At 36.5% G+C, this 15,347-nt stretch overlaps 1 long non-coding RNA gene across 18 annotated transcripts in view; it reads left to right on the forward strand.

The window, feature by feature from the left end:
* LOC148223935 (uncharacterized) overlaps positions 1-15,347 on the forward strand; it is a 70,432-nt gene that overhangs the window by 36,464 nt on the left and 18,621 nt on the right. For 8 of the 18 annotated variants that reach the window (XR_015803129.1, XR_015803133.1, XR_015803130.1 and 5 more), the window contains one exon: positions 7,014-7,103. The exons of 7 other annotated variants lie outside the window; for them this stretch is intronic. This is a non-coding gene — a long non-coding RNA (uncharacterized LOC148223935). Of the gene's footprint in view, positions 1-7,013; positions 7,104-8,429; positions 8,585-15,347 lie in introns of all 18 variants that reach the window. 3 more of the 18 variants (XR_015803134.1, XR_015803124.1, XR_015803125.1) reach the window with 1 other exon arrangement.

Here is a 15,347-nt window from a genome sequence, read left to right on the forward strand (position 1 = left end):
TGACAGTCCCTGGAGGGCTTTAGGTCCATAAACTAATGAGACATAAATATAGTGGAGTAAGGAAGGGTATTTTTATCTGTGATATACAAACTAGTTCCAAAATTCTTCAGGTCATTACTGGAAAACTATATCCATTTTCCTAACATCAGCATTACAAAATTTTGCAAGATAATTAACATCTTTAAGAATACATTATGAATCGGAATTTGAAGGGGAGAGTGATTTGGCATCCTCTTTTAAAACTTTGTGGTCATAAAATGAGTAAAATAGGCATAGCTTTCCACTAATTGTCATATAAAGACTTACAGTGGAAAGGGAATCATATCTCCAGGAGTAAGATGAGGTGTTAGCAGTTGGTGACACATGGCATCCCTGTTAGCAAAGGGAGAGGCATGTCACAAAAGCAATAATGATTTTGCTCTATGTCATGCCACAAGGTAGCAGTGTTGTGGTACAATCTTGATAATTTTCTGATGCAAGTCACTGAGCATGGGATCAGTTCTGTTTCTATCAAAATCAACAGAAGTTTTCCTGTTGACTTCTGAGGGCTCTTTCCAAACAGTGAAACCTCACTTAACTGCTTTGTTTGCAATGTGTCAATTAATATTACAATCCCTATTACGTAATATTTCATGGAGTCATTATTGGATAAATGCTGAAACAGTTAAAAGAACAGACTAAACTTGTTATCAATGCAAAAAAGTATAATTTGACTTTGTTTTTCCTTTTTCCTGCTTTTTTCAGGGATCTGTGAAAATGAAAATTACCACTAAAAAGAGTGGAAATGTGAAAAAAGTGTCTAATAGAGTAATTAAATTAGCTTTTTATTCCAGCAGTAGGAATTTGAGAATACTGTTCAGGCAAACAATTTTCAATATATGCTTTTTCATTAGCTTTTTTTTTTCTATTTTTGTAGGCATGTGTAATTAGATATGAAGGCATTTTTATTCTGAAGATTAAATATTGTGAAAAATCAATTGTCTGGTAAAAATGAGCTATAGTTATTTTTATTTTTTTTATGGTTTGGATTGGAAAGAGACCTTGATGATCATCTTATTCCAACCTCCCGTCATGGACAGGGACACCTTCCACTCGACCAGGTTGCTCAGAGCTCCATCCAGCCTGGCCTTGAACACCTCCAGAGGTGCAGCATCCATGACATTTCTGGGAAACCTGTCCAGTGCCTCACCATAATCACAATAAATAACTTTTCATAGATAAATAATATCTAATCTAAATCTACTCATTTTCAATTTGAACCCATTCCCCGTTGTCCTGTCACCACCTGCTCTTGCAGATAGTCCTGCCCCATCTTTCCTGTAAGATCTCTTCAGGTCCTGGAAAGACACAATTAGGTCATCCCAAAGCCTTCTCTTTCCCAGGTTGAACAATCCCAGTTTTTTCAGCCTTTCCTCATAGGAGAGGTGCTTCATCCCTTTGATCAACTCAGTCGCCTTCCTCTGGAGTTGTTCTAACACGATTTCTATTATTGTGTTAACACAAGTAGTTGTTTCTAACTAAGCAGCAAAGTGTTTTTTTTCCAGGTTGAGCCTTTTTTCCTGGGTTTCTGGATGTTGATGGCAATTCATTTTTATTGCTGGTGAAGAGACTCACTGTTTCAGATTTTTTCATGCTCATGAATAGGATAATGTGAAGAGAAATGTTCAGGATTAATTGTTTACACTGGGACATGTGGATGAAAAAAACGTGTTCAGGATTTATGATAGAAATAAGGAGTATTATAGTGAAAATGCTAAGGCCTGCCAATTGCCATCATTCTATCAATATAAAGGCAACAAAACTTTATGGTGTGGTCTACAGATTTTTATTGGCATGAAATTAATAGTGTAAATTACACAAAAGTGGCCAAGTGATGAAGGATTAAAGAAGATCTGGACAGATGGTCCAGCCTGTCTTCTGCATGGAAATTCTCCACACATATGGGGTACTAAAGGTGAATGAAGAAGCATATATCGATTACTTTCAAGGTTGCTTGTTAGCATACCCTTATAAGAATAGGTTTTCCATTGCTTGTTTTTCTGCAGTATCTGACACATTTGGTCTGAAACATTCAGATGGTGACTACAAAGTCTGTAAAGGTGAAATTATGTGGAAAATCATCCATACAGATCATCATTTGACAAAATGACAAATCTTTTGCTTCCAGGGACCACAGGGAAATGTTGGTTTGACTAGATATCAAATAGCAATGAAACCGAGAACTGTTTTGTCATGACACTTTACAACATCCATTATCTACACATTTTGAATCACATATGGTGTCTTTCGCCACTCCTGTGAAAGCAAGCACTTGTCTGAATCTCAGTGCATCAAAGGACAGTCGTAGTACTCTGACATGCTAAATTCAAGTAGGATTATTTCTGCACCAGACATATGCAAACAATAACCAACAAAAGTACAAAGAGGTAAACAATACTCCCTCTGCTTGCTACTGGGAGACCATTTTGGCACCAGGGTTAGGACTAAAATGAGGTGGAAAATTGCAGATGTGTTTATAAGATTTTCTCTGCTATGTGAAAAGAGCAGTGAGAAGTGAAAGCTAAGGCTATAGGTGAATAAAAACAACTTGGACAAAAATACATGGGCAGGACAGAAAAAGAGAGTGAAGGCAACACTTGGAACAGAATAATAAGGGGACGTGTAGTGGGTTGACCCTGGCTGGACACCAGGTGCCCACCAAAGATGCTCTATCACACCTCAGCTGGGCAGGTAAGCAAAAACATTAAAAAAGGCTCATGACATAAGATAAGGACAGGGTGCTGTCACTTACAGATTATCATCATAGGCAAAAGCTTGACTTGAGGAAATTATTTTAATTCATTACCAAGCATATCAGAGTAAGATAATGATAAATAAACCCAAAAGTTTAAATACCTTTCCCCAACTCCTCCCTTCCTCTCAGGAACCACTTCACTCGTGATTTTCTCTGCTTCCTTTTCCCCTGGTCTGTCTTGGAGCTGTCTGACATAGGCTGCAATGGACACAGAGGAAGCTTCTAGAGGCTTCTTGCTGAGCCCACCCCTGAAGTCTCCCTGCTGCAGAAACCCTGGCATGAATGCAGGAGTTTTTAATTGACCTAGGCATTAAAAGAAATTAGAAATTAGAAATTATCAGGAAGGAAAGGGGCAGAGTGATAAAAAATGTCTGCCCTTTGCAATTACTTGAACAGTTATCCTGTAGGGAAAAAATACCCATGAATGTGGTTACACATAGACTGTGTCATGGTCCTGTGTTCTCACTGGGGTCCAGGTCCCCTAATCATTGTGACAGATCAGAACAGCCAGTGTGTGAACATAAAACCCTACCACAGGGCATATGTGGAATGGGAACAAATATATGATCAGCTGTAAAGATATACTTGGCACTGCATAACTATTTTTTGTTTGACATTTGACTCTGAAAAAGTTTCTGATTTTTTATCATAGTTGTTTTTTTCTGGATGTAAGAACATGTATGTTCAGTTAAAGATAATTGGATCCTCTGTGTTCATCCCTGCAAGATTTCATTAGAGAGGAATTACAGAGCCACCATAATAACTTGACGGTGCACACCAGTTCAGGGACAGACAGATGGATAAAAAAAAAAAATCCAGACTTTTATCAGCAAAACTCCTGATTTTAAGTTTATTGTAATTATCCTAAGCTTCTTTGAAGAACAGTGATCTCAGTCTGTAATGTATTTTACTTAGCTCAGGTAACAAGCACAGATCAGGTTTTCTTTTTCTCTAGGCAGAAGTATGCTGATTTTGTAAAGTAGAAGAGGGAAATAAAAAACTACAACTTCTATTAAATACTAAAGTATGGTTAGCTTCTATTTTTTTTTTAGTCAGTCACATTGTCTCCTTTTCTCTAGCATATGATTTATAGAAGGATTCTATCTCATTTTTATTGTAATATGTATTTTTATATGTGTATACATATATTTGCAAAGAAATATATAAATATATAATATATATATAATATATAAATATATAAATACAAACACAGTGGCAATTTTTAAATAGTGAATCATAACACTGAGTTTTGCACCAGTGTAGCCCAATGCATTTAACTCACTCATGATAGACAGCTCTTCAGAAAGAGCATATGGAGAATGTTGCTTGGTAGGAGTCTTAAAAACAATATCTTTTATAAAATTATGTTTAAAATAATCATACAGTGGCTCTTTGTTTTTTAATAATATGATAATATAGAGCATTTATTGAAGACTATATATCAAATCTTGCTTGAAAAGTTGTGAGCTTCTGAGTTGCTGCTTTTGTTGCTCCTCAGTTTTGTCACAATTTCAATTATAAAGTCATCATAGAATCTCTGTAAACACTTCCCATTTTTGCCTGGGCAGCTCTAGTTTCTTCAGTGGACTTCCATAAATAAAATGAATTACCAGTTGTAGCCAATCAGTAGAACAGAGCTGATCACAGTAGAGACTGTAAAAGTCTCTGTATTTTACAGAGACTGTAAAAGTTTTGGTTAGCTAAAACTGGATACCTATTAGTTAGGAGAGTAAGTCTTGTTGGCTGATACATATTATTTTACTGTTTTTGTCACACTGAATATGCAGATCTCATTGCTAGTTGGGTAGGGGGTCTTCAAGACAATTGATGTGGTTGAAGAAAATAGTACTGACTTGATAGATGCAAATCATTCTTCAAAGTAATGCAAATGAAGTCCCTTGATAGACTAACATGCAAAGACTTGTTAAAAGCTTTGGATTTGTATGAAATCCAAAACAGAATTCCTGACACTTTCAGGCATCAGACTGTCCTGAAATTTGGTTGGGTTTACTTAACAAAATATTTGAAGGATGGCAGGATCTTGACACAAAAGATTTGTGTGTGTGTGTGAAGTTGCTAATATAAATCTGTTCTTCTCTGTTTACTGAGTTGTTTTCACTCTGAAAGGCAGAAGCAAAATTAGAAAAATATTCTACAAAGCATAAAAAGATTTTTCTGGTAAAAGTGTAAAGGATAGGCACTTCTTTTTCACAGGGAACCCCTAGGATATTGCACAGTATGGAGCAGGAAAGGATGAGAGGTATTTGCCCGGGAATCTGATAAGTTCTTTTCAATTTCTAGTCTCTCTTTATTTAATCTTCTGGGGAAGTCAGTTCTTTGGAAAATGGGAAACCTGTCTGTGACGGAGCTTTTGATTGTTCCCCTGTGAGAAAAGTCAACTTTTGTTTCCCAATTTTGACTGTATTCATTCTGGTAAGAGTCTGAATTCTCTACTTACCAGAAACAACATATTCCTATAAGTAGAGAGAAAGGGAGACCCTCACTCTGGATGATCTTTGAACTCTGGGCTCACCTTTTTCTTGTCCTCTTTCCCACTCCTCTATTACTTAACTATTCAACACAAAGTAGCAATTCACTTTTACTTAAAAGTTGATTTAATCTCTTCTTTCATTCAGGCTGCCAATCTTTCCTCAAACTCACTAGCTGGTAGCCTTATGGCCTTAGTTTGTGATTGATTTTATGTAATCCCCTCAAAACTCAAGCCTAGCCTTTTGCACGGAAGCAAGCCAGTGTTCAGCAAAACTCAATGCACCTTCCTCCTCGGTGCCATTCCTCTTCCTTTTAGAACCTTGGTGATACTAGTTAGAAAAAAAAAGCAGACATGTTCTTGGTCTGGATATGCAGGATCACAGGCTGCAGGGAAAGTAAAAGCAGCAGGAATGATATACTACTGTGCAAAGACAAAAAAACATATCCAAGATTTGTAGAGTTCCCATGGGATGTAAAAGGCATAGGGAGAGAAAGAAACCCTTCTAATTTTTTTTTTTTTTTTTTTTGTAAAGAAACTAGTTTCTTAAAACCTCTCTTTCCCACTGTGAACAGAAATATCTTGTTTTGTGCTGCATGAAGCATATGCCCTGCAGGACCAGAAATCTTTTGGCAGGAACAAGTTGGATAAGAAGCTTTGATTCATGGATGTAACTAGGAGTTGTACTAAGTATGCTTAATTGAAAAAAACCTCAACTTCAACAATGAAATTCTAACTATCTAAAATATGACTTTGCAATTTCAATATTACCTTTAATCTTAGTCACCAAAAATGCATAAAATACTTTTACATCCTGCATTTTAGAAATGTGATTAGTTTTTATGAACACAGTTTTATATCTCCAACTTACTGGGTTTTTAAATTGTAAATCTTGCATTATTAATTTTGTCACTTGACAAAAAGTTAGGTAACTTTTTTCAAAAGTAGGTTTACCAGTAGGTCCTGGTATCTCTATGGAATAACACAAATATAAGAAGAAGGTAGAAAAAAAAATAAAGAAATTCTCATTATAAGAGTTAATGCTCTGGTATACATTTGAATATTTAAATTTAAACTTGTGACTTGGGGGATATTGCTTGATATTGTTTCATTGATTGGTTTTGGTAAGAAAATTCATAGGATCCTGAAATAATTCTAAAGGTAAAAATTTGCTTTCTGCAGTTCTCTCTAAAATCTCAGCAGCCATTCTGTGCAATTTTGGGAAGTGTATCAAAAATATAAAGATACTAATGAAATTCTCTATTTCTCTAGAAATGTGTTAACCCACATATGAAATGCATGAAAGTCGCTTTCTGTTATTGTCTAATCCTGGGGATTCTGTAAGCCCATATTGTGTATTTTTTAATGATAAAATTGGCTAACCAGTGAAATTCTGTCCCTATGTGTGCCTATGACTAGGTAAACCTGAAACATTATCAGACTTTATTAAAGTACATTTTACTAGGAATATAATAAGTAGAAGTAGAGCTTTGGGCTTCCTGCCTGAAAACTCCAACAGATATTTTAAAGAACATCTAATAGACTAACCCCAAGAGACAGAAGAAATGCCTTCCCATTTTAGCTAAAGGTAGGTAGATAATTCATTTGCAGTCTCTCATACCTGACTGAAGGGTTCTGAATTTATCAATCCTTTCTTACATTCCAACTCTTGTAATAATGGAGTTAGAAGACTCCGTTAACCTTGCTCACTGAAACCATTTTACTTTACAGAGTACAATTAAAGATTTACTGGGATACAGAAGAGAAGGAGAAAAAATGATGTTGTTTGCTAACCAGTGGGAAGTACAGTGGCATAGAAAGGTAACTTAAGTTTTATTCTTTCTTCAGTTAAGCTTTGCAGATTTTAGGTTAAACGTTAGCTCATTCTGGGAGAGGAATCTGCAATTTCGTCACAAAGACATTGCCCCAGACACCTCAGACGATGAAATCTTGTGGATTTTTCTTGCATTTCTTGCCAGGGAGCAGCAACGGCAGGCTGCTCCAATGGGAAGGGTTGCTGGGAGTAGAGAGTAACAAGATCAGCCTTGTTAGGCAGCACCCCCCTCCCCTGTCCAGCCTAAACCAAAACCACCAGTGGGGGCTGTGGTGGCCTCAGCCAGTTTACTCTGGGCTTTGGGTGACAGATGGCAACACGGCAGCCAAGAGCCTCAGCAACAGTGACTCAGATGCCTTGCTGGTACTCAAATATGACTCAAAGTCAATCATTTTACTCCATAAGCAGCAGACAGCCCAGGGCCCACTGAGCTCTCTGGCATGGTAGCAGACTGCACACCAGGCTCTCCCCCTGAGCAGGATGCCTCCCAAGGTTACTCTTAGAGCTTGAGACATTTCTTGCCACAGCAAATTCTTGGGCATTGATAGCTTGCTAAACTTTAAAATCTTAGTAAGTGATATAAAGGATGGACTATGCACATAAAATCTTTTAGACATAAACCATTGACCAAGTCATGGCAATGTACCTGAAATTTGGGAGAAAAAATCTATGCTGAGATCCTGATTCTTACAGACTACAGATTCATAAACTCATCTTTTCTCCTATGCTTTATAATAGCAATCCATTCCAAACATTTTAGTTGAGAAGGCCACAAGGGTAAGCGCTAAGTAACAATAAAATCTTAACAGTGCAGTAGGGATGATCACAGAATCACAGAATACACTGGGTTAGAAGGAACACACAAAGATCAAGTCAGACTCCTGATCCTACACAGCACCATCCCCAAGAGTCACGCTGTGTGCCTGAGGGTATTGTCCAAACACTTCTTGAACTCTGTCAGGCTTGATGCTGTGACCACTTCCATGGGGAGCTGTTCCAGTGCCCAACCACCCTCTGGGTGAAAAACTCTGTTCTAATATCCAGCCTAAACCTCTCCTGACACAACTTCAGGGCATTCTCTCAGATCTTGTCACTCAGGTCACCCCAGAGAAGGGCTCAGTGCCTGCCCCTCCTTGTCCCCTCAGGAGGAAGCTGTAACTGCACTGAGGTGTCCCCTCAGCCTCCTCTCCTCCAGGCTGAACAGACCAAGTGACCTCAGCTGCTCCTCATAGTTTTCCTTCAAGGTCCTTCACCATCTTTCTTGCTCTCCTTTGGACATGCCCTAATAGTTCAATATCTTTCTTGTATTGCAGTGGCCAAAACTGCACAAAATATTCAAGGTGATGTTGCACCAGTGCAGAGCAGAGAGTGACAATTCCTTCCCTCCCTTGCCCAGCTGGCAATGCTGTGCCTGATGACACGCTGGCTAAAGGAAGTTTTTAGGAGGAAGTGGATGGAGAAAAATTAGGTGACTTTTACTGTTTTTTCAAAAATTAACGTGACTAACCTAATTAAAGTGTACATTGATCCCACTTTAAATGCACTAAAATTGTTATTAATGCCTATTATTATGGTAAATATATTTAAAAATTCACATTATACATCTGTGTTTATGAGTAGACTTATCATTTGTGGGCTTTAATATCATGTTTATACTTTTAAATTGTTACTGTCAGTGTAACACTTAGGCAATGAAATAGTAATAGACTTCTAGCAATGGATCTTAAACCCTTAATTAGCTGTAGTGCAGAAAAAAAGGAAGTCATAAAGTTTTGAGAGGTCAAGTACTAAAACAAGTTGGTGTTAGTCAAAGTAGTTCTCATTTGTGTTTGGAATACAGCATCAAACACTTAAGAAAGATCCGTGGAGTCTGGTGTTTTATCTGCAGTGCAATCTCACATTATACTTTAAAGAAAGCAAAAGAATCCCTTATTGAACAATTATGAAGTAGTTTGCCTTTTGGGAAGTTTTTTTCTTCTTTCAGTTGAAGTTCACTTGTTTCATAAAATATGAGGCTTAAGTCTCTTCAGAAAAAGTGATTAATCTTACCTAATGCAACTACAGTTATCACTATCTATATAAGTGTCTAATCCTTTAAAAGCCTAAGCCTTTAACCTCATTGTATCTAATTAAAGAAATTATACAGATTGCATGAGAAGTGAAAGCCATAGGTCAAACAAGGCCATATGAAAGGAGTAGAGTAAATGAGGAGTATATAGATGCATAATATTGCAAGTCCATAAATACACCATGTAAAATTCCTCATTCTTATACCTAAAAATTTGTCGTTGTCTTTTCTCTTTTTTCTTAACTCAGCAATATTCCTTTTCCCTGCCCTCCTTGTTCTATTTCTTCTTTCCATTCTACCAGTATAGCTACAAAGAAAGCCACTTTCAGTTGCTCAGTCCACTGCACAATCCTACCAAACTAAAACTCTTTTTCCAAACACCTAAAAAGAGGGCTCATATAACAGATTTTAAGGTGCTTCGCAAGGTCTCAAGACCAAAGCCAGTTAAAGGCTTAAAGGAAAAAGCCAACACAAGCCAGACAGTGAACCAAGATGATCCAGGTCCTTGGCAGTCGCAGGAACTGGAGAAAGAAGACAGAAGCTATAAGGCATTAGCTTTTGTCTCCTGACTCTGAAAATGGCAACGAGCTAAAGCTTGAGATGCTCTAAATTGTTGTGGGTTTAATTAGTCTTCCATATAACTGAAGGCCAAAGATCTGGTCCTGAGATCCTGCCTGCTATTGTGTCTGCTTGCTTATGTTTAAAATCTCAGTAGCATGGTGGAATTAAGAATACATGGTAGCTCAGGTCATAGTGTTCTTTTCTTTTTGGAAAAAAGGTTTTTTATCCTCCATGTAGTTTATAACTCATTATAGGTTGTGATGCTGAGAGGGCCCTGAAGCTGTACAATGGGGTGATTTTATAAAGCCTTCATTAAAACTGAGGGGATGATTTTGCAGCAACACATGGTATTTGTGGCATCACACCAGAATGACATCCACAGAAGGGTCTATTGAAATAGACGTCCACCAGGTGTCTATTGAAAGCCATTACACATAGAAAGAGATCATTGAACACTTATTTCAGCTACATGGGAATATAGAGCCCTGGAGGGTACAGATCTGTAAACATAGAATAAGTGTTAAAATCCAGTGATTCTCTGTGCAACCTACTTACTCTTGCTTTTTTCTTTGTAGAAATGTTTTATCTTTCCCACCGGGGATTAACAAGAGTTAATACTTAGAATTTAAATTTGTCCCTACAAGGTAATTAGTATAATCTGTTATGTACAAACATCCCACTGGCAAGTCTTTGACTTTACTCTTGTCCCATGGTATCAAATCAAGTAGTCTGTCATCGTGCTTACCAAATGCATGGATGGACAAATATGGATTTTTTCATTGTGGATTTTATTGGCTCTTAAATAGTATCTCAGTGTTCCTAAATAAAGAAATGATGGTAACAGTCGATCCTGAATGCCAAAGGGCTGGAGTGGAGGCAGGAGCCTTTGTATCCAAGCTCATGTCAGAGGGACTCGGAGGTCTGGGCTTCAGCTTTAGTTTTCAATCAAAATAAGATTTTTAAAAGTCTTTATTTAAAATAAGAGTAAGTGATTAGAATTTGGAACCCAGTGAAACTGAGACAGTAAGAATTTTTATATTACAGGGTAACATGAATAAGAAGGTCATTTGGCTGTTTGTAGACCCTCAGGATGTAGAAGGGATCTCAAGGACCTTAAGCCATCTCTTTGTCAATAAGACTTGCCTTTAGGATATGTGCTGACAAATATAAGCTTCTGCAGCGGAAAAAAAAAAGTGTCAAGTTGAAACATAAGCAGTTGTAAATTTACTGATAGTATTGGAATTTTAAAACTTCTTCCACAAAACAGCTCTGAACAGAGTCTAAGGATCATTAATGCTGTGATGCTTTTAAATTTTAAGTGTATCCCAAAGAATTACACTATTTAAAATCCCCATCGTTAATTTCATCGGTGGGAGAGTAAGCAAATAGTGACTCCTTATATAACATTGTTATAACGGCAACATCCAATCTCCCAGCACTGCCAGCTTTGCTTGTGTCACAAATAGTGGGAAAAATTGTAACTCTATAGTCTTTTCCCAAATTACCTCTTACTTTGGTCCAGAGAACTGATTTAGGAAGGTTATTTTTCTGTAAATTTTTAGATTTTTTTGAGAGAGGTTTCTTGCTTAAAACATTGATGGGACATTATTGATCATTGTGTCAGGGAAATTGCTGTAATTTAGTGTGTATGTTTTTGCAATTTTGGTTTGACTGAGTTGCCTTCAAAAATCCTTGCCATTTTTCCAGTGAAGTTTGATGACAAAGTGAGTAATTCCAGGAATGTAGGTATGTAGGTAAGGGTGGCTGTGAGGAAAATGAGGTAGTAGGGGTAGAATTTTCCATTTCCTTTTAAACACAATATTTTACATAATTTTTATATTTTATCCTGTGTTAACGACTGCATAGTAAAAACTCAATATTTTAATAAAAAGTACCAAAAAAAAATTATATAATTGTAGGACCTACTCTTCATGTTATTCCTAAGCTGTGAAAAAGCTGGATCATGTAATAATACCATGTTGAGACATCCTTGGTGATATGCCTTTACAACAGCTACAGGAAGTTCAAGTAGCTACACACATTTCCTAGCAAAAGGAGTATTGGGATGGTGACAGCTGCCACCTATAAAGTGACAGAGGTATCCTGGGTGTCTCTGTCAAGCTACAGCCTAAGGCCAGTCTTGTTGGAGATACAAGGAACTGTTAAAAGTACTGACAGGCATTTTAAGCAAGAAAGAACTGAGGAAAAGTGAAAAAAAATCAGTGGGGAATGGTATTTATTATAATTTGTTCTTAGCACAAAATAGAACAGGAAGGCAAAACTTTTTTTTCTTTGAGTGACAGAAATGTAAACAAGAGAATTATGATTCCTTTTGAGAAATTAAGGTTGTGCTTTGTTTGTGAGAAAAAATAAAACTGCACGTAGAGTGCTAGTAAAATATTTACTAGAAGACATTCTGTTGCCTTGACACAAAGGGGCCTTGAGGCTGAGAAACGCCTTAAAGCTATAAGCTTTTAAGTAATTATATGATTGATTTCTTCTGTAGTGTGCTGGATGAGAATATATTCTTACAACTTTGAATAAGTTTGAGATGGGATAAATTTGAGCTGCTTAGAGTTGTGCTAATTCTCATTTCTCTAATCCACAGACCTGATGTGCCTCTCAAGACTAACTCTTCATAAACTATCATAGTTCAAGTAGCTCACAACAGTAGCAACTACAATTTTCCCAGATTTGTAGAATACTTTAGGCAGCTAACTCCCTTTGACATGAACACTAGTTAGATGCCTGTACACTACTTGCATGCTCATGACCTGGAGCTTCTATTTTACAGATATCTTCCTGGTGTTAAGCCATTTAATGACACTAGAAGTCGAAACTTTTGGGGACTTTTATAAAGTGACTCTTTCCTGTTTATTTTTCTCATTACTGCTGTAATTGCTGGAGGGGTGCATGGCTTACCAAAGGGTGGCTGCACATTATTGCTGTCACAATTGTGATGACCTACCAGACATATTATAAAATTTGTATCAGTGCAGATATCCCAGCCTGCAGGAAATGTTCCTGTGTATCAGCACAGACACAGAATGAAAAGAAATGCTGACTTTAGTTCAGAAAGATCTGCAGGCTTTGAGGTCAACAAGTTTTAAAACACTATTGTCACTTGCATTCTGAAATGACCTTTATTGTCTTTCACTGCTATGTCTCTAAATATAGGTATTAAAAATTCTTAAAAGGGGTATGGAATGTGGTTTGTTGGATTACTACTTAGTGCAAGCATTAGTGTATTTGTTTGTTGGCTGTTAATAGAAGCTTCTGGGTAGCTGGCTCATTGGAATTGAAATTGCTCAAGCCTTGTCACTGAAGTAAGTGACAGCAGCCCAAGTAATGGAACGTAGGGATATTCTTTGCATAAGATTGTTGAAATCTAATGGGAAAAATTTAATTTATCAAGCAGTTAAGTATAGCATTCCTTGTTCAGGCTCTATTTATCTTGACATTAAGCCTGATAACAAACTGGCAACTCTGAAAATACAGTGACTACCTATATTCTCTGTGGAATGACAGCCAATGAGACATGAACAAGAAGAAGCAATAAGATTCATAATTACATAATGTAAATAACATCTGTGTTATCTGTTTTTCATTTTGAAAACATGATCTTTCTATATGTTTCTATATCTCATATTTAAATTGTGCAGTATGCCAGCATGAGTGTGCTTGCTGCAGTTCATGTGCAAACTGAAGCAGTTCTTAATCCTGAAGAAAAATAACATCAAGGAATGTGGGTAAACAGACTTTGAATAATACCTGGATTTGTTTGTTTCTTTATTTTTTTTTTATTTTCTTCAATGAAAAACCTTTAACAGTGGAAATTGGTTAAAAGTGTGGCTTAAAATAATAATTTCTACTAAAAGAAAAAGTAAAAAGTGACACTGAGTGGCTCTTTGGTTAATCAGTACAATTGACAGCTTGACAAATGTCCCTTGTCAAATGAAGCTGCAACATATATTCTTCAAGCTCTTCACATTTCATGGCAATTTATTTCTGCTAACCCCCATTCCCCCTAGACCCCCCCATCCCCATTGTGTAAAAACAATGTAGTTTTCCTCTTGCATGGTAATAATTAGTCACCATCTCAGATAAACATAGACACAGCTACTGTGTCACAAAAAATGGTCTTGTGCTCCAAACAAAACAGAGAATTGACTGAATTCGCTGTAGTCAGAAGTTTGCACAGATCAGCAGCATTTCCTCCTGTGTGAAATATCTGTAATACTTTAATATTGTGGCAGCTGATGAAATAGCAACAGCCTGTTCTGAATTGTTTATGTATATGCACCTTTGTTCTTGAAGACACAGACTAAAAGTAGCTCCAGTCTTAGAGGCTGGCTTTCTACACAAAATCCAGATTAATTCTACACAATATATCTATTTGAAATGCAGGACAGTATCTCACAGCTACTGGGTTAGAAGGCTACCTCACTGATAGCCTTCTAACGTGAAAATGAAACAAAGCAAATTTAGCACAACATCAATAGTAAAACTTTTACTGTCAAAATAATTCTGTTAATCTCTTTAGTTGGTCAACCTACCTCTTCAATTGTTTGTAGAAAGGACAAATAAACTACAGATTTTCATGTAAAAAAGTTAATAAATATGTAAATCTAAAAAATAGGTACCTTTGGAGCAGTAGGCAAAAGAGAGCAGCATTATGGCCTGTGACATGAAAAAGTTATTATAGTTACTGTTCAATTCTGACCAGCCTCTGTGTTCTGCAGCTGATAACCTTTACCTTGGCAAGCTCAGAAATTATTTTTACTAAAGTAAAAGTTCATTTGGCAGTTTACTTCACAATAAAAATTATTACATGAAATATAGAACAGAAATATGAACCAATGTAAAATACTGATAACTCCAGAAGTTCAGGTTCCAGTCTCTCCTAAAAGTCATAAATTTGTTTCCAACTGATTTTAAACAAATGTTCTTGTAAGAAAGAATCTCTGTGAATTCCTAACATGGTTTTGTTGACCAATACTGAAAAAAACAATACAAAGTTGTATTTTTTTTCTCAGTTTGCTGTCTAAAACTTTCACTCAGAATAAAGCCTGAATAAATAGTAATTATAAGGCAAATACAGAGAGATAGGGAGAGTGGGGGGAAGAGAGGAGGAAGGAGAGAGATGTCATAGCACAAACTTTCAGTAAGCATTCATTTTGAATGCTGGGGTTATTCTATTATGAAGATCAGTAGAGACTGAGAAATTATTCCAAATAATACTTGAATATCTTAAAATTACAGTAACTCAGACTAAATAATTGACTTCTTTTGTAACTTCTCAGAAAAAAATGCTTATGTACTAGTATATAAGTGGTAATGTTTGAGACGATATGTTTTGTTCATAACTTAGTAAAGAAAATCCTTGTATATTTTCTTGAGCATAAACTCATCTCGACTTTCAAAACAGAATTACCCATGAATGATCCTTCCATAATATTTTAATCATGGCACATTGAAAGGATTTTATGGCAACTCCAAAACAGTATTAGGAATAGACTAAAAAGTCATAAACCTTCCCCCGCTTTCCCATATCAAAAGATGAATTTCTAGGAGCAGTAATCAAGCCTGAAAGTAATTATGA

The sequence above is a fragment of the Sturnus vulgaris genome, chromosome 4, assembly GCF_052056855.1.
Source record: "Sturnus vulgaris isolate bStuVul1 chromosome 4, bStuVul1.hap1, whole genome shotgun sequence".
NCBI classification, from domain to species: domain Eukaryota; kingdom Metazoa; phylum Chordata; class Aves; order Passeriformes; family Sturnidae; genus Sturnus; species Sturnus vulgaris.